Here is a 20,331-nt window from a genome sequence, read left to right as displayed (position 1 = left end):
CCCAGTCATTTCTAGCCCATCTAAATTCACCGCCAAGGCAAGGTTATTCCACATCAAACAACCACTATGAAGCATGATGCTTCTTGTCGGTTTACTTTTCATTTTCCATAATTTTTATGAAAAAGTTAATTTTAGTTTTATTTTGTTAATTATTTAATTTCTTAGACTTGTGTGTATATATATATATATATATATATATATATATATATATATAGAGAGAGAGAGAGAGTTTTATTTTTGTTTTGGTTTGTAATAAAATGTGTTTTGTTTATCACTTGACGCACGTTTTGCTTAATTCTTGAGATAGTTATAAGCAGGCCTACTTGGTTTTGTATTGGGCTGTGTCCATCTATACACATGCATAGATATAATGGGTGTCAGCAGGGTCGGTCTGGGGAGTCTGGAGCCCACCATGGTAATTGACTCTAGGGGTCCACCTTTCAGTTTTCCACACACTGTAGCCACATGCATAACTGCGGTACATATAAATACTGCTGGGGGGGTGGGACACACTGCAGGAGTGCAACAAAGCACAAGGGTACCTTCACATAGCGACGCAGCAGCGATCCTACCAGCGATGTGACCCGATCAGGATCGCTGCTGCGTCGCTGCATGGTCGCTGGTGAGCTGTCAATCAGGCAGATCTCACCAGCGACCCAGTGACCAGCCCACCAGCTAGCAGCGATGTTGAAGCAATGCTGCGCTTGCACGGAGCCGTCGTCTGGAAGCTGCGGACACTGGTAACCAACATAAACATCGGGTAAAAAAGCTCTTGTTACACGATATTTGCGTTGGTTACCAGCACACAACGCTTAGCGCTGGCTCTCTTGCACTCGTTGCCTGAGTACACATCGGGTTATAATTTTACCCGATGTGTAGTCTGGCTGCGTGCAGGGAGCAGGCGCTGGCAGTGAGAGCGGCGGATGGTGGTAACTAAAGTAAATATTAGGTAACCAAGGAAGGGGATTCCCTGGTTACCAGATATTTACATTGGTTACAGCAGGCTTTCAGACGCCGGCTCCGTGCATCCTGCACATTCAGATCTTTGCTCTCTCGCTGTCACACACAGCGGGAGTGCAAAGATTAAAAAATGAACCAGCAAGTGTGTGCAACGAGCAGCGATCTCACAACAGGGGCCAGATTGCTGCTCAGTGTCATACACAGCGAGATCGCTAATGAGGTCACTGCTGCCTCACCAAAACCGTGACTCAGCAGAGTTACCACAAGCGATCGTAAAATGAGCCATTTTACGGACTCTCATGTTTGAAAGTCGTTCAACAGGGCAACTAGAAAATCAAATCCCTCCATTTGGAAAAGTAGTATAGCTCTCCTGATAAACTATGTACCTTTTACCTCAAGCGCATGGGCTGGGGATTAGTTTTCGGTCGAATGTGTCATGGCACATGCAACAGAAATCAGAGGGACCATAGTGGACCGGTGGAGGACATTTATCTCCCATCTGACACGTTCATGCCAGATGGGAGATAAATATTTTTTTAACAGCGCTGTCATTTACTGTAACATGATCATCGTGCTATGGTGCATACCGGTGATCATGTGAGCGCGGACAGGAATAAACGGCCTGAATCATGATATCCATTATCTCAGCTACCCCTTTATACCACCGAGATTTTCAGACGCTGGGGGGCACTATTCACTTATTTCTGCATGCTGTTTATAAACGGCAGTGCAGAGGAAAAGGAAAGAGACCACCAGCCCTGGAGGGGGAAACGAATGGAACTGCCCGAGGCTGCTGACACGGGGCCGGTAACTAGTAATGTATATCAATATGTATGTGTAAACGTGTCTATCTATTAAGCGCCTGTGCAGGAGTGAATGCTGTGTGCATAGTCGTACTAGTCAAAGAATAAACAAAAATTTGTAAATCTCCTCGGTAGTATACTTTATTTCAGAAACATTAATAACATACACTCACAATATAAATTACATCAGAAGGCCACTATATGATCTGATGCTGCCAACTAACAGCACCAGGGCCGTTAAAATAGTCACAGTACTTCTCTCGGCTAGTCTTTGCATCATCGGGGTTTCTGCCGTGTGCACAAGGCTCAAGTCCTGCAATCGCAGGACCGTCTGTGCGCCAATTCCCGTGCAGCACTTCCCCACTGGTTAGGTCCACAGTGTCCGCGAAGCCAGACGGACAGTAGCTATCAGTATCTCGACGGCGAAGGAAATTATGCAGCACGCAACATGCCAAAATAACAGAGTCTATTGAGTCTAGTTTCATGTTAATGGGTGTGTGAAAAATTCTGAATCGATTGGCCATTATCCCGAAAGCATTTTCCACTACCCGCCGTGCCCGTGACAATCTGTAGTTAAAAATGCGCCTTTGCTCTGTAAGATTTTTTTGAGGATACGGTTTTAGAAGATTTGAATGAAGCGGGAAGGCTTCATCCCCAACAAAAACAAAATTAAATTCGCCAGTAGTCTGTGAGTTGTGAGGCAAGTGCAGGTCATAGTGTGGCACCCCAGGGTTGCCACAGTAACAACACAAAGGGTTAACTCCCCACACACAACACCAAGACCTCCTGGCCAGAAGGGGGAGACCAAGCTGCTTCCCTGTACATTCTGCTGGGGGGGAGGAAATGGTCAGAAGTAGTTTCAGTTTGGAAGTTCAGTGCAGAGCACTGAGGAGACAGGATCTCTGCAGGTTGGAAGCTGGCTTTAGCTCACCTCAGGATCCACTGACCAATTCCAGGCCTAGCTGAGGGTCTGAGGAAAGGAGAAAGCGTACACAGAGGAACATTCCTGGGAGACAGAGCATTGCTGAGATTATCCCAGTGGAGCACACAGAACGGATGCTGGATCCGAGACTGCAGGTTACATACTGCACAGTTACCACCAGAGAAGTGAAGATTCCAGATCTTTCACCTGTACCACAGACACAAGCAACAAGCGCAGAGTTCAGGAACATACTAGGAAGGACTCGAGTTGCCTGTCAGGTCGGTACCTAGGAGCAGAGCAGAGCACAGCCGGCTGCATAGTTCACAGCAGCAGGCCACAGACACACAGTGCAGGCAAGGAAGCCAAAACGGCCCGGCTGGGTGGGAGAAACCCTGAACCCCTCACAGACTCCGTGGACAGTACTCTGCTGAATACCATCATCAGTAAAGGACAAAGAAACTGCAAAACCGTGAGTCTGCCTGTTTATTGTGCTCGTGTCCTGCACTCCCCCCATAGACTAACATACTGCCCCGGGGAAAAGGCTCTACCCGTGGGGAGCCGTCCCATCTCAAGCTGCCTTCCATCACCCCGGAGGTTCTGCAGCAGCGGTGGTCATCTCTGATCACATTCCACGGGTGGCGTCACGAACATAACCCCCCCCTTTTATTGTGGAACCAGGGAGCACAGACCGGGTCACGACACCGTGATCCCCTTTCCAGAAGCGACCCCTTGGCCCGGTTCTGGGTATCTCCTTAACCCCTGGCGACACAACTTTGGCGTCACGAACAGGATGCGGACTGGACCCGGCTGCAACCCGGGTGACGTGTGCCTGTAAAGACTTATTGCATCGCATAAAAGACTTGCCCTGTGAATTGTTGCAACAAAGAACGTACTTTAAACTTTGCAAAGATACCTGGAAAAATCCAAAAACATCATTGGTAAAATTTTCCAGGCGCCATCTTTAATCACGCCATTACCTGCTACGCGCGGGAAAACATCGCGCCTAAACTAAGACTCCGCCCACCGCTTGCAGAGGAGGTGCTGCGACCCGAACGAAAACGCAGAAAAGTGTCCCAGGCTTGCTGTCAAGAAGACTGGTGAAATTAACTAAGGGGGCGCAAAGATGTCGCAGCAGGGAGACGCTGTTGTACCCGGCGGTGCAGCGGCACCTATCATGCCGTTCCTGATGCCGTACACCCCGGGTGCAGTGTGGCTGCCGCAGTACTCAGGTGAGCCCAACACACTTAATGACTTTATCGGAAAGCTAAAAATCTACTACAGCATGTACCCCCTGACAGAAGCTCAGCGTGTTGGTATGCTTATGGGACAGTTAACTGGCAATGCCCAGCGGGAGGCTACATCCTGGCCGGATGATGCAAAGGACACTGTAGAGCATATAATAGCTGGACTAAAAGCAGCTTTTGAATCCACTGCTGGCAGCCGGGCTAAAATGAGGTTCTTTGGATGCAAGCAAAAACCTAGAGAGAGCGCAAGAGACTTTGCCTTAAACTTGCAGGAGGCGCTCAGAGCACTTAAATTAGCAGAACCTGCCTTAGCCCCTGGAGCAGATAAGCTGCTGATAGACCAATTCCTGGATGGACTCTCATCCCCTTCCCACCGGGGACAACTGAGCATGATGGTGATCCAGGATCCAGGACTAACATTTGCCCAGCTAAAGGATAGAGCCATCCGCCTCCAGCAGGTGGAGGAGCCGCAGGATATAGACTCTGTTCAACACCTTACAGTGGCACCCCAGCAGCCAGTAGTGCCGGTGACATCGGCCATGTCAGCGGCTGTTGCTAACCACCTGGAGCCCATCACTAATGAGGCTCTACATCAAAAGCTTGAAGCCCTTACGGACACTGTTGCTTCCATGGCTAGAATCGTCCAGGAGCTGCGTGGATCCAAGTCTGCACCCAAGATTGAGCTGGCGACCAGCAAGGAGGATGTCCCGTGGATGAGGCCTAGGAGATACCAAGCGACGAGAGGACGACCCAGCGACCGCTACCAGCCGGATGGACAGCCCATTTGCCGCCGTTGCAAGGAGCCAGGTCACTTTGCCCGTGAATGTGCTTTAAATGGGGATCCCCTGGGGAGGCGGGCCGCTCCTCAGGAATGAACTCTCAAGGTCCTTCACCCTGGCACGACAAGTATGTGGGGGGACGTCCAGTCATCCCCATCGTGCTGGATGGCATTCCACTCAACGCCTTGCTGGACACTGGTTCCCAAATATCATCAATTCCGCATGTCCTTTATAAGAGGTACTGGGCTGATTCAGACGTTAGCAGTGGTCCATCTAATGTTGCATTGAATATATGGGCTAGCAATGGTGAATTAGTACCACAGGTTGGTTTCAGAGAAATGACCATTAAGAGAGTAGAGAGAGAGTAGAATTGCAGAATCAGGGTATTATCATTGTTGATGTTGACCGACGAGAACGTGAACCAACTATGCTGCTAGGAATGAATGTAATTGAAAATTGTTTTGCAGAGGTAATTACTGTCTTGCAGCAGATCGTCGAGACTGCCAAACCTGGGCAACAGAGACTCCTGCAGAAGGAAATTAAAGCCTTGATGCTGAAGCAGCAGGTAGAAATGTCAGGAGGTGAAATTGGCAGTGCAAGGGTAAGTGACCCAATACCTATTGTAATTCCTCCCAAAACAGAAATGCTGGTCTGGTGTAGAGCCGCAATAGGCATCAGAGGGCGAGACTATCAGGCCCTGGTAGAACCCGTGTACTCAGACAGTAGGCCCACTGTACTGACGGCCAGAGGAATAGTTGAGGTACACAGGGGGAGAGTGCCAATACGCCTTCTAAATTGTGGGGAAGATGAGGTCACCCTACCTAAGTATGCTACCATGGCTAAGCTATATACGGTTGATAACAACGCCATCACCACCGTTGAGCCCTTGAAGCCGTCAAATCAGGCGGAGGACAATGGCTCAGAGGGAAAGCTGGAGGATTGGTGCCAAAAGCTACATGTAGGTACCAATTCTACACCCTCCCATCAAAAGCATGGAGTATACAGGGTAGTGAAAGAATATGAACAAATATTCAGCAAACACCCATTAGACTTTGGGCAGATCAAAGGGGTAGAGCACACTATACCCACAGGTAACCATCCACCCATAAAGGAGAGGTATAGACCAGTACCACCGGCTCACTACCAATGCGCCAAAGACATGCTCAAAGAAATGAAAGAAGCAGGGGTAATAAGAGACAGTTGTAGCCCCTGGGCAGCCCCACTAGTGCTAGTTAAGAAAAAAGACGGGACCATGAGGATGTGTGTAGACTACAGACGGATCAACCGCATTACACACAAGGATGCATACCCATTACCTAGGATAGAAGAGTCATTGGCTGCATTAAAATCCGCTACTTACTTTTCCACCCTAGATCTGACTAGTGGGTATTGGCAAGTTCCTGTGGCAGAGGCTGACAAGGAGAAGACAGCGTTCACCACGCCGATGGGCCTCTGTGAGTTCAATTGTATGCCGTTTGGACTCTGCAACGCACCTGGAACCTTCCAGCGACTGATGGAGTGCTGCCTAGGACATAAGAACTTTGAAACTGTCCTCCTGTACCTGGATGACGTCATAGTCTACTCCAAGACCTATGAACAGCATCTACAAGACCTGGCAGAAGTGTTTGAAGCCTTATCCGGATACGGCATGAAAATCAAGCCATCCAAGTGTCACCTTCTAAAGCCAAGGGTACAGTACCTGGGACATGTCGTGAGCTCAGAAGGGGTAGCACCAGATCCTGAAAAAGTTACCGTGATCAGAGATTGGCCGAGACCCACCAGCGTGAAAGAGGTGAGGCAATTCCTGGGACTGGTAGGCTACTATAGAAGATTTATAAAAGGGTTCACGAAGCTAGCAGCTCCCCTACAAGACATCCTGGTAGGACAGTCAAAGAAGTCTGCAGCCCGAAATCCTCCTTTCCAGTGGAGTGATGAGAGAGAAGAGTCCTTTAAGAAGTTGAAGTGGGCACTGACAGGAGAAGAGATCCTGGCATATCCAGATTACCATCAACCCTTCATTTTGTACACGGATGCCAGCAACGTAGGACTGGGAGCAGTATTGTCTCAAAAGCAGGAAGGCAAGGAGAAAGTTATTGCCTTTGCAAGCAGGAAGCTCCGGCCTACAGAAAGAAACCCAGAGAATTACAGCTCCTTCAAGTTAGAACTACTGGCAGTAGTTTGGGCTGTAACAGAGCGTTTCAAACACTACCTGGCAGCTGCAGAATTTACCATCTTTACTGACAACAATCCATTGACCCACCTGGACTCTGCAAAATGAGGTGCGCTGGAACAGCGATGGATAGCCCGACTGTCAAACTACAACTTTGTCATCAAGTACAGGGCAGGCCACAAGAATGGGAATGCAGATGCCTTATCCCGGATGCCACACTTGGGGAACGTGGAAAAGGAACCGGAGGGACTGGAAGAAATTGAGCTGCCGGCCTTTCACCGTCCTAAGGTGGGACAGTATCAACCAAGTGTCTACCAAAAACAACAGCAGGCAACTCTCAACCCATTAGCACACCACGGATGGGCTGACACACAAGACAGTGATCCAGCTGTGAAGCTAGTGAAAGAACTACTTACACAACAAGGTGCTTACCCTAATCAGAATGCCCCAGCTGAGACGCAACATCTCTGGAAAGAGAGAGGTAAATTGTTCCTGTACCAAGGGAAGCTCTGTAGAAGGCACACCAATCCAAAAACACATGAGTTGGTCTGGCAGATCATTGTGCCCAAGAGAGACGTCAAGATGGTTCTGGAAGCTTACCACAACGGTGCTGGTCATTTTGGTTGGAAAAAGTTGGAAGTGCTCTTAAGAGAAAGATTCTACTGGGTTGGCATGAGAAAATCAATTGAAGATTGGTGTAGAAAATGCGGACCATGCAACCTCAGAAGAAAGGATCAACAGAACCAGAGAGCTCCACTCCAGTCCATAGTAACCAAGCAACCACTCGAGCTAGTCGCATTAGACCACGTCAAGTTGTCACCAAGCCGGTCCGGCTATGTCTATGCCTTAACCATCGTGGACCATTACTCACGCTTCTTAGTGGTGGTACCCGTGAAAGACCTTACAGCTAGAACAGCAGCTAAAGCATTCCAGACGTACTTTTGCAGACCCCATGGTTACCCAGAACAAGTCCTTGCAGATCAAGGTCCAGCTTTTGAATCACAGATTTTCCAAGAATTCTGTAACATGTATGGCTGTAAAAAGATCCGCACAACAGCATACCATCCCCAAACAAATGGCTTATGTGAGAAGATGAACCATATTGTGATTGACCTGTTGAAGACCTTACCAGAGTCAGAAAGAAATCAATGGCCAGAGAAGTTGCCCGACCTAGTGGACTTGTACAATCATGTCCCGGTGAGTTCTACAAACTGCACCCCCGCTTACCTTATGCGTGCAAGGCCCGGTAAACTGCCAATTGATCTAGATATGGGAATTCTGAAGCCAGATGCGGAAGTTCAAGAATCCAATTGGGATACCCTACGTCAGCAGCAGTATCGCCAAGTACAATAGTGCGTAGAGAAAAGTCTCCAACAAGCTAGGGGAAGACAGGAGAGAACCTTCAACCAGCATGCTCTAGCAACCCCATTGCAACCTGGTGACCAAGTTCTCAAGAGGAAACGACGCACGAACAAATTGGATAATCAGTGGGAAACCACCCCATATACAGTCTTACCATCCAGTATGGATAATCCCAAAGTGTGTCTCATCAGTAAGGATGAAGGAAGGACATCAGCTGTCGTTTCAAGAGATCAACTCAAACCGTGTCCTGAAACCCTCAAGACACCAGAAGTCACCTTACCCGTACAGGTACAACCTGTCAAGAAGGAAGAAGACGTGTTCCATACAGTCTTAGGAGATTTCCCAAAAACATGGCCAAATTACTATGGAGCAGTAGTAGTCCCAATGATCGCCTTCCCTCAAGTGGTGGAACCAACATCAGAACCCATACCACAAGAAGTCCCAAGACATGAAGAACTGGAAGTTGAAACCGTAGAGGAAGAACAGATTCCTGGTCCCAGTGAGCTTGCCAGTCCTACAGTCAGTCCACCATCCTCACAAGTACCAGAAACACCAAATAGGTACACTTCCACCCACACCATTATGCTAAGTACACCCAGTACACCAGCAGTACGCAGGTCACAGCGTAGTACTCAGGGTCAGATACCAGCAAGATATAAAGACTAATGTGGAATTGCATATAAAATGTACATATGTTATAATGTTTATATGAAAAACCGTAACAGTTTATTGTACAGAAAAGGTGAGAGAAGAGTGGTGTAAGGTGGCAGCACGGAGAGTTACAACTTGATCACATTGTTGGTGGCCCGAGGGCCGTGAGGTCTACTGCACTTACGACCAGAGTAGAGACACCTTTAAGAAGTGTTTGTTGATTGAAATGTTTATTTAATTGCAACGTTAAGACCAAAAGCCCAGTACCTACAGAGACTATACTGTATGAACACTTATATATTTTTGAACATTTTGGACTCTTTTTGAGCTTTAAGGTTTTTGTACTTTTTCCTTTTGAGACTCTGTATATATATAATTGTTGTGATAACTTGTTTTTGTTTCACAGTCCCGGAGTACTGTTCTTCACTAAGGGGGAATGTGGCACCCCAGGGTTGCCACAGTAACAACACAAAGGGTTAACTCCCCACACACAACACCAAGACCTCCTGGCCAGAAGGGGGAGACCAAGCTGCTTCCCTGTACATTCTGCTGGGGGGGAGGAAATGGTCAGAAGTAGTTTCAGTTTGGAAGTTCAGTGCAGAGCACTGAGGAGACAGGATCTCTGCAGGTTGGAAGCTGGCTTTAGCTCACCTCAGGATCCACTGACCAATTCCAGGCCTAGCTGAGGGTCTGAGGAAAGGAGAAAGCGTACACAGAGGAACATTCCTGGGAGACAGAGCATTGCTGAGATTATCCCAGTGGAGCACACAGAACGGATGCTGGATCCGAGACTGCAGGTTACATACTGCACAGTTACCACCAGAGAAGTGAAGATTCCAGATCTTTCACCTGTACCACAGACACAAGCAACAAGCGCAGAGTTCAGGAACATACTAGGAAGGACTCGAGTTGCCTGTCAGGTCGGTACCTAGGAGCAGAGCAGAGCACAGCCGGCTGCATAGTTCACAGCAGCAGGCCACAGACACACAGTGCAGGCAAGGAAGCCAAAACGGCCCGGCTGGGTGGGAGAAACCCTGAACCCCTCACAGACTCCGTGGACAGTACTCTGCTGAATACCATCATCAGTAAAGGACAAAGAAACTGCAAAACCGTGAGTCTGCCTGTTTATTGTGCTCGTGTCCTGCACTCCCCCCATAGACTAACATACTGCCCCGGGGAAAAGGCTCTACCCGTGGGGAGCCGTCCCATCTCAAGCTGCCTTCCATCACCCCGGAGGTTCTGCAGCAGCGGTGGTCATCTCTGATCACATTCCACGGGTGGCGTCACGAACATAACCCCCCCCTTTTATTGTGGAACCAGGGAGCACAGACCGGGTCACGACACCGTGATCCCCTTTCCAGAAGCGACCCCTTGGCCCGGTTCTGGGTATCTCCTTAACCCCTGGCGACACAATAGTTGTTCAAACGATCGCCAAAACGTGTTTGCTCGAAAACACCCCCATCGGAAACTCGGCCGTTCATGCCAACATCTACAAATATAAACTCGTAATTGGCGTTCACCAAAGCCATCAGGATGACACTGAAATAGCCCTTATAGTTAAAAAAGTATGATCCGCTGTTAGGTGGTTGAGTTATACGGACATGTTTCCCGTCCAACGCCCCTCCACAATTAGGAAACTGCCAGAGGTGATCAAAATCAGAGGCAATCTTTCTCCATTCCTCCTCCGTGTTGGGAAATTGAATGTAGCTGCGCAGACAGTTGTAAATTGCATTACATGTCTCAGGAATTAATACGCTGAGCAGGGGCCGTGAAATGGCTGAAGAAAAGTGTAAATCCTGCAGCGAGCGACCGGTGGCGAGGAAACGGAGCGTGACGGCCAGTCTTTCATCTACCGGGACAGCAGCACGCATTGCTGTATCCTTCCGTTGAATGACTGGCGTTATTGTTTCCAGCAATAGTTTGAAGGATTCCTCCGACATCCGTAGATAGTTCCTGAAATCGCTCTCTAACCAGTTGCATGTGCGTGAATTCAGACCTCTTCTGCAGCCACTCTCTTGTCCACATGCGCCGTTTTTGTTTGGAACGCCTCCTCTGTGCCTTATTTTCTAGCTGAGCTGCCTCAAGCAGCAAAGCAGCCACCACAAGATTACACTCCTCATCGTTCATGTTGTGTAATCTAGGAAATGACAATGAAATGCAAAAAATGAGAATAGTAGCAAAAAAATATCGCTATTATTACTATACATAGTAAAATTTAAGCAAAAATACGTTTAATTGCATGTATAAGTGTGCCACAAAACATACTGTATACGGTTGTATACACATGAGACCCCCTTAACCCCTTAACGACCACAGGGAGGGAGTAATATTACGTCCTAAATGTCATAATGTTACTGCCTGCGGTCCGCCGGCGGCAGCATGCCGCGATGAGCGCACATCTCAGCTGATTTTCACAGCTCAGATGTGTGCCTGCCAGGCACGAGCAAAATCGTTATCTGCTCGTGCCGATTAATCCTTTAAATGGCGATGTTGGCAATGTTAATACGCCAAATATAAAATTAAAAAAAAAATTTTTTAAATATACACACATTTGGTATCGTTCAGGAATGGCCGCTCTATCTCGCAAAAAAAAACCAATTAATCTGATCACGATACGGCATAGCGGCAAAAACATTCCAAACGCCAAAATGACGTTTTTATGTCATCACAACTTTTGTGCAAAATGAAATAATATGTGAGCAAAACGTATCATCTGCGCAACAATGGTTAGCGGTAAAAACTTGTGATAGAGACGCTATCGCACTTATTTTACAATTTTTCATCATTTGGAATTTTTTTGCCGTTTTCCAGTACACTATATGGTAAAACTTATGGTTTCTTTTAAAAGTACAGTTATTTCCACAAAAAATGAGCCCTCACATGACCATATTGACTGAAAAATAAAAAAATTACGTCTCTCAGAAAAAGAATGGCGAAATAAAAACGGAAAGCAAAAAAAGGTCGGTCATGAAGGGGTTAAAATGTCTGCCCATAGAAAAGCATGTATACAGATAGAATACCATTTGTTTGCAAGTATAGAAGCATAAACACACAATGTTCAAGACAATGATAGATACTTGTTTAGTGTTATATAAATGTAATAATATTATGGAAATGCATTTGCGACCTCAAAAAAATGCCTACCTTGCAGAGTACAACGCCCAGAATATCTGATGAACGGATGAAGCGATGCAGAATGGACTGTATTGCGATCTGCTTGCTACACGCGGTCAGGGACAAGTGAAACTAGCCCTACAAAATGAACTGTTAATAGAACAAAGAATGGAAGATGCCCAATGAGACGTCCAATGAGAACGCAGTAGCGATCACCAATCAGAACAGAGAGGGCGTGGAAACCAACGAAGATGCACGCCTACGTGAGTCGTGAACAAGGTCGCTGTCTAGGAGTCAAACACAGAATGCGTCCTTGCACAGCAGGACATCGCCTTTGAAGAAAACGAACCAGCACTGTGTGTATCGAGCAGCGATCTCACAGCAGGGGCCAGATCGCTGCTCAGTGTCACACACAGCGAGATCGCTAATGAGGTCACTGTTGCGTCACCAAAACCGTGACTCAGCAGCGATCTCGCTAGCGATCTCGCTATGTGTGAAGCACCCCTTATTCATCCAGTGGAACAATCTATTGCACAGGGCAAGAGAAAATTGTTCTCAGTGGTGCATCATCCTATGTAAACAGGACTCACACTTCTGTGAACTATCTAAACACACAGGCTATTAAATCATAGATCATTAAAGGCTTACCGTCGTATTGTGCCACCGGTTGGTCCATGTAATTGGACCCAAATTTGTTACTCACCATTGACCACTAAAGGGCCATTTACACGCTGCGACATTGCTAACGATATATCGTCGGGGTCACGGTGTTTGTGATGCACATCCGACATCGTTAGCGACATCGCAGCGTGTAACACCTATGTGCGACCTTAAATGATCGCAAAAGAAGCAAAAAATCGTTGATCTGTGTTACGTCGTTTATTTACCAAAAATCGTCTGATCAGTAGCGAGGTTGTTTGTCGTTCCTGCGGCAGCACAAATCGCTATGTGTGACACCGCAGGAATGAGGAACAACCTCATACCTGCAGCCGCCTGCAATGATGAAGGAAGGAGGTGGGCGAGATGTTCGTTCCGCTCATCTCCGCCCCTCCGCTTCTATTGGACGGCTGCCGTGTGACGTCGCTGTGATGCCGCACAAATGGCCCCCTTAGAAAGGAGGCGGTTCGCCGGCCACAGCAATGTCACAGGGAAGGTAAGTCCGTGTGACAGGTGTAAGCGATGTTGTGCGCCACAGGCAGCGATTTGCCCGTGACGCACAACAGACGGGGGCGGGTACGCTCGCTAACGCTCTCGCTAGCGAGATCGCAGCGTGTAAAGCACCCTTAAGTCTTCATTGGGATCATGTTAGTAATTTAGGGTCCATTTACACTGTTAGATTATTATAATCTAGCGTTCCGAAGTATGCAAGTTTTATAAAAGTCTTGCCTAGTAAATGTGGCGCCCCTGACCTGGTCAGGCACCACTGAGTACTGCACCCATGCTGGGGGCAGTACAATACAGGTAATCCAGAAGGCTGACCGAGGTGTGACTACACAGGCGCATAGTAGTCAGGTCTCACACATCTATCTTTGGGAGGACTCCTGAGAGATTCCAGGAGGGGGCGTGGCCTCCATGTCCACTCAAGGGGTGTGGTAGAGAGCCTGGTTGCTAGGTGGCGTAGGCAAGAACAGGAGAGGAGGAGCAGTGAGCCAGTTTAGTGTGCAGCTTAGGGAGAGCAGACGTTAGGAGCAGACCCTGGAGCTTTTGCAGTCTAACAGCTTCCGCGCAGTGACTACCGACGGGGGAGATCGGTAACCTGGTAGTGCCACCCGAAATCCACCCAAGGCTAGAGAGAGCAAAGGGGTGGCAGAGTAAGGGGACTGCCAGGGAGGTACCAGGCCCGCAGGGGTAACAGGTCCCAGTGCAGAGATAGATTCACCTTTCTTCTGCCAAACCTGCCAGTGTGGGGCCCTTAAAGCCCACACCATACCACCACAAAGTCCACAGCCACGTAGCAAAGAGAGGGCCCATAGTTTACAGGAGGCAAGCAGCCGGAGTGACCTGGTCCAGGCTACAAGCAAACGGGCCGAAACAAGGGGAGAACAGGCAGCAGCAAATTCCCTGGGTGACTCCCATAGGGACTTCAAGTCGGGGTCATCACAAAAACATAAATGGCTAAGGAAGGCGAGTTGGTAGTCACGCTCATCAGCCAGCCAGAAGGATACCTGGTTTCAGCCTGGTTCATCCCAGCTACGTCCGGGTTACTCACCCTGCCATCTACTGTGAGTAAAAACCCTGAAAGACTGTCTGGACTGTGCCTGAGTCATTCTGCGACCTGTGGTTCCACACACCTACACAGGGTCCTTGGGCTTGCCTCACTCTCGGGAGGCCACTACAACTGACTGCACCCACCATCAGCTGCAGGCACCCCTCAATCTGCAGTGGCGGTCCCCACTGACCGCAATACCGAGAGTGGCGTCACGACAATCCTAAGAAGACATCTTACCTGTGACCAGACTGTTCATCCACGTGGAGTCCCTGAAGGTAATGCACCTGCACCGACACAACACCTGTGGGCTTCACATCTGGCGTCACGAACAGGATAAGGACTAGACCTGTAAAGACAGGTGACCATGTGCCTGGGCGGTCCGCTTAAAAAGTTTGAAGCGCCGCCATATTGCCACCATGAAAAGCACGCTGAAAAACAACAGAAGCCCGCACTGGAAGAAGTTACCACCCACGAAGAGGTGTGGCTACCCAGAGATCCCCTGCAGAGTCCTGACCTCGCAAGTGATGAGAGCGGAGGTATGTAGAGACGACGGGAAGGAAAGAAAGCCACAAGTCTGCTGCTGGGAGAAGAGTTACAGGAAGTGACAAGCCTGCCACTGAGAGAAGATCTGGAGAGCAGCGACGACGCAGAGAAAATGGCGTTCACACGCAGCGATCCAGAGATGGGCTCCGTTGCCTGGTGGAACTGGGAGCTGGACCAGTGGTGTGAGAGGCTGGAGGCGAAGGTGATGCAGCAGATCCGGGAGGCACGCGCAGAGCTCAGCGAGATGGCTGGAATCGCTCGGGCCCATGAGAAGTGGACGGCGAGGCAAGCGACGCGCGGAGCAGCGACCGCCCAAACACCGGAGATGCTGTTGAGGGGTGAGTCATCAAATGCCCCTGCCAGCGCGAGTGCCCCGACCCCCGCTGCCATGCCCGTGGTCCCCGGAGAGACGCCCGGCGCGGCGACGCTGATCCAGGCCGCATCCACGCCAGGTGCGGCCCGCCAAGCCCAGGCCGCAGCCACGCCAGGCTCGGCCCGCCAAGATCCCGCCGCAGCCACCATGTCCATCCACACCGCAGGAGCGACGCCAATCCACACCGCAGGAGCAACGCCGATCCAGGCCACAGCCTCGCCAGGTGGGGCCTGCCAAGATCCCGCCATAGCCGCGATGCCCAGCCACGCCGCTGCAGTGACGCCCAGCCCGGCCCGTCCAGCTCAGGCCGCAGCAGCGATGCCCCGCTCGGCCAAGCAAGATCCCACCGCAGCTGTGACGTTAATCCACTCCGCAGGAGTGACGCTGACCCAGGCCGCCGCCAGCTAGGCCCGGCCCGCCAAGAACCGGTTACTGCAGCGACTCCAATCCAGGCTGCCGTCATGCGAGCCGCGGCCCGCCAAGACCAGGCCGTCACCACGCAAGGCACGGCCTGCCAAGATAAGACCGCAAGGTCATCTACCCTGGCCTGTAAGGCCAGAGCAGACACCGCTCCCCAGCCCAAGGAACTGGACCTCCTGCTCACGCTGGGCAAGGACCCCCAATACTGGAAGCTGAAGGCTGATCTAGAGGCTCATTTCCCAAAGGAGATGGTGGACCGGTATCTGCTCCCTCCACATGCCCACAGGAAGACTCCCGCAACATCCACGGTAAAGAGTCCACCACCTTGGCCTGCTGACAAAAATCCATCCCCAGCACTGCCGCAAGAGGAGTGCTCAGGAGAACTAAGGGGGAGGGGAGGCCAGGAGGCTGAGGAGCTGATGCCAGAAATGCTGCCGTACTCCCACTGGGATGAAGAGAGCCCAACACCCTCTGCTAATGAAGAGCTGACAGTACTGGCCCCAAGCATGTACGTAGTCTTGGAGCCTGCAGTCACCAAGAAGTCCATGTAGAGTGAAGAAATAAAGTAAAGTACAGCAAGTTAAAGTTTGAAGTTCTGCAACGTTCAAGTTCAAGCATGTGCCCACATGAACTTATGTGAGAAACCCCTTTTTGTACTTTGAAAAATAAGGACCATAGGCTATGAACTGGCTATAGCCACAAACTCTCACAGTGTAAATAGTTACCCCAGAGGTACAACCACCAGAGTTAGCCTGTTTAGGGGCCTGGCTCGCCTGTGACCAGGGAGCACGCCTGTTTATGGGGCCTGGCTCTCCACCACAAAGAGGGTACCTGGTCAGCACCAACTGTGGAGGCCGTCTCTACATCCTGCCAGAAGAGGCTGAAGGTGCGGCTCCACCAGGCCAGGTATACCCTGAAACCACCAGACCACGAAAGCCGCCTCTACATCCTGCCAGAAGTGGCTGAAGGCGCGGCCGACGGGAGAGGAAGATTGGAGGAAAGGTCTGTGGAAGCAGATAGCCCAGACCTGGTTGCTAAAAGGACCGGTGACCTGCCTCCTGAGAGGGTTTTGGGTGGGTTAACGGACTTGTGGGTGGAGGGTGGTTTTACAGTGTTTTATAATGTTTTGTATGTTTTACTGTTTTATGCATTTTAAAATGTTGTCTTGCAGCCCGAGGATGTGCTGGTGATAACTAAGGGGGAATGTGGCGCCCCTGACCTTGTCAGGCACCACTGAGTATTGCACCCATGCTGGGGGCAGTACAATACAGGTAATCCAGAAGGCTGACCGAGGTGTGACTACACAGGCGCATAGTAATCAGGTCTCACACATCTACCTTTGGGTGGACTCCTGAGAGATTCCAGGAGGGGGTGTGGCCTCCATATCCACTCAAGGGGTGCGGTAGAGAGTCTGGTTGCTAGGTGGCGTAGGCAAGAACAGGAGAGGAGGAGCATTGAGCCAGTTTAGTGTGCAGCTCAGGGAGAGCAGACGTGAGGAGCAGACCCTGGAGCTTTTGCAGTCTAACAGCTTCCGCGCAGTGACTACCGACGGGGGAGATCGGTCACCTGGTGGTGCCACCCGAAATCCACCCAAGGCTAGAGAGAGCAAAGGGGTGGCAGAGTAAGGGGACTGCCAGGGAGGTACCAGGCCCGCAGGGGTAACAGGTCCCAGTGCAGAGATAGCTTCACCTTTCTTCTGCCAAACCTGCCGGTGTGGGGCCCTTAAAGCCCACACCATACCAACACAGATTCCGCAGCCACGTAGCAAAGAGAGGGCCCATAGTTCACAGGAGGCAAGCAGCCAGAGTGACCTGGACCAGACTACAAGCAAACGGGCCGAAACAAGGGGAGAACAGGCAGCAGCAAATTCCCTGGGTGACTCCCGTAGGGACTTCAAGTTGGGGTCACCACAAAAACATAAAAGGCTAAGGAAGGCGAGTTGGTAGTCACCCTCATCAGCCAGCCAGAAGGATACCTGGTTCCAGCCTGGTTCATCCCAGCTATGCCCGGGTTACTCACCCTGCCATCTACTGTGAGTAAAAGCCCTGAAAGACTGTCTGAACTGTGTCTGAGTCATTCTGCAACCTGTGATTCCACACACCTACACAGGGTCCTGGGGCTTGCCTCACTCTTGGGAGGCCACTACAACTGACTGCACCCACCATCAGCCCCAGGCACCCCTCAATCTGCAGTGGCGGTCCCCACTGACCGCAATACCGAGAGTGGCGTCACGACAATGCTAAGAAGACATCTTACCTGTGACCAGACTGTTCATCCACGTGGAGTCCCTGAAGGTAATGCACCTGCACCGACACAACACCTGTGGGGCTTCACATAAACAGACTGCCAATCACCTGCTGAATGATCAAAACACTTGTTCGTCAGGTGAAATAATCTTTTGTGTTGCAAAAAAGATCATCATTCTGAGGAACACTTCATCCTGTGTAAACAAGACAAGACACAGCGACGTCACTAAGCGGCCGCCCAATCAAAGCAGAGGGGCGGAGATGAGTGGGACGTAACGACCCGCCCACCTTCTTCCTTCCGCATTGCGGGCGGCGGCAGGTAAGGTGAAGTTCCTCGTTCCTGCGGCGTCACACGGAGCGATGTGTGCTGCCACAGGAGCGACGAACTACATCGTACACGCTGCAGCAGCGATATTTAAGAAGGGACCCCCCATGTCACCGATGAGCGATTTTGAACGTTTTTGCGACGATTCAAAATCGCTCATAGGTGTCACACACAACGACATCGCTAATGTGGCCGGATGTGTGTCACAAATTCCGTGACCCCAACGACATCGCATTAGCGATGTCGTAGCGTATAAAGCGGCCTTTAGAATGGTTTCATAAATAGAAGTGTTAGTAGTTTATGTTGTTATTAACAAAATGTAATGTACAAAAGAGAAATCTAAATCAAATCAATATTTGGTGCCACAGTCCTTTGTCTGCAAAATGGCATCAACTCTTCTACGAACACTAGTACAAAATCAGTTATTTTGTAGGATTATAGTCAGGCGCAAAGTAACTAATTCAGGTGATAATGATCATCATTTTCATATGTAGGTTGAAACACGGTCATTAATTTATACAAAAATTGATGTATAAGAGGCTTAAAACAGGGCGAGAAACAGCCAAAAACTGCTACAAAGGTGAGGTTGTGGGAGACAGTTTCACATCACAGGTCATATACAATGGTGGAGGTTCCTTGCAAGTTTGGGGCTGCATTTCAACAACTGTCATTAGGTATTTGGTCAGGATAAATGGTGCTCTCAATGCTGAGAAATACAGAAAAATACTTATCTATCATGCAGTACCATTACGGATGTATCTTACAGGTTTCAATTTAATGGGACATAAAGCCAATTTCGTTAAGAACTAGTTTTAGTGTAAACTAAAAGGAGTTCTGGAAGTGATGATATGGTCTCCATAGAACCTTGATCTCAGCATCATTGAGTCTGTCTGGGAGTGTATGAAGAAATAGATTATTTGCACAAGCCTACAGCTACACAAGATCTGTGGTTAGCTCATCGAGATTTTTGGAACAACCTTTTTGCTGAGTTCCTTCAAAAATTTTGTGCAAGTTTAGCTAGAAGAAATGTTTCTCTTTTGAGGGCAAAAGATGGCTGCACTAAATATTGACCTGATTTAGATTTCTCATCTGTTCATTCACTTGGTATTTTGTTAATTGATCAAAATAAACTTAACACTTCTATTTTTTTAAGCATTCTTACTTTGCTGCATTTTTTCCGCAAGACCGCACTTTGCGTTTCCACCTGCGTTTTGAGCTGCTTTTTAGGTCCGTTTTCAACTGCACCTTTTTCATGCCAAAAGGCATGCGTTTTGATTTTCCAGCAAAGTGAATGGTAAATGTTGATTTTCAGACCGCGCTTTGCGTTTCTAAACGCTGCGTTTAATTTGCATATTTTGTGGCAAAAACCATGCGTTCAAAGAAGCAGCATGTCAGTTGTTTTTACCATTTTGGCTGCGTTCTACACCCATTGAAATTAATGAGTTGTAGAAAATCGCTGCCAAAATGTGAAGCAGTGCGCTTGCATTGCATTATTATTGCGATCCACATGTTTTTTTTAACATAACAATGGCAGGTCTTTCGCTCTCTCTCTCTCTCTCTCTGTCGGTCGGTCTCTCTATCTCTATGTCTCTATCTCTCTAGCTCTGCCCATGTCGGTCTCTCCCTCCCACCCCCTCTCTCATACTCACTGATCCACGATCACCGACGCGGCGCTGCACGGCGTTCATACTGTGGCGGCTTCTTCTCTTTTGAAAAAGCCGGCCGCTCATTAATCCATCACGTATTCCCTGCTTTCCTCGCCCACCGGCGCCTATGATTGGTTGCACGCCCCCACACTGAGTGACAGCTGTCTCACTGCAGCCAATCACATCCGCCAGTGGGCGTGTCTATATCTAGCAGTAAAAATAAATAAATAAATAAATGAAAAAAAAACGACGTGCGGATGGGGAGCTACACGTTATGGGGAGCTACCCAGCCTAACAATATCAGCCAGCAGCCGCCCGGAATTCCCGCATTCATTAGATATGAAAGTCCCGGGACTTTACCGGCTCATCCCGACTTGCCCTGGTGCGGTGGCAAACGCGGTAATAAGGAGTTAATGGCAGCAGCCCATAGCTGCCACTAAGTCCTAGGTTAATCATGGTAGGAGTCTCCCCGAGATACCTTCCATGATGAACCTGTCAGTTAAAGTAAATAAACACACACATCCAAAAAATTCTTTATTTGGAATGAAAGACAAAAAAACACCC

This window comes from Anomaloglossus baeobatrachus, chromosome 5, assembly GCF_048569485.1.
Source record: "Anomaloglossus baeobatrachus isolate aAnoBae1 chromosome 5, aAnoBae1.hap1, whole genome shotgun sequence".
Classification (NCBI taxonomy): domain Eukaryota; kingdom Metazoa; phylum Chordata; class Amphibia; order Anura; family Aromobatidae; genus Anomaloglossus; species Anomaloglossus baeobatrachus.
The sequence above is the reverse complement of the archived record's forward strand: the minus strand, read 5'-3'. Positions refer to the sequence as shown.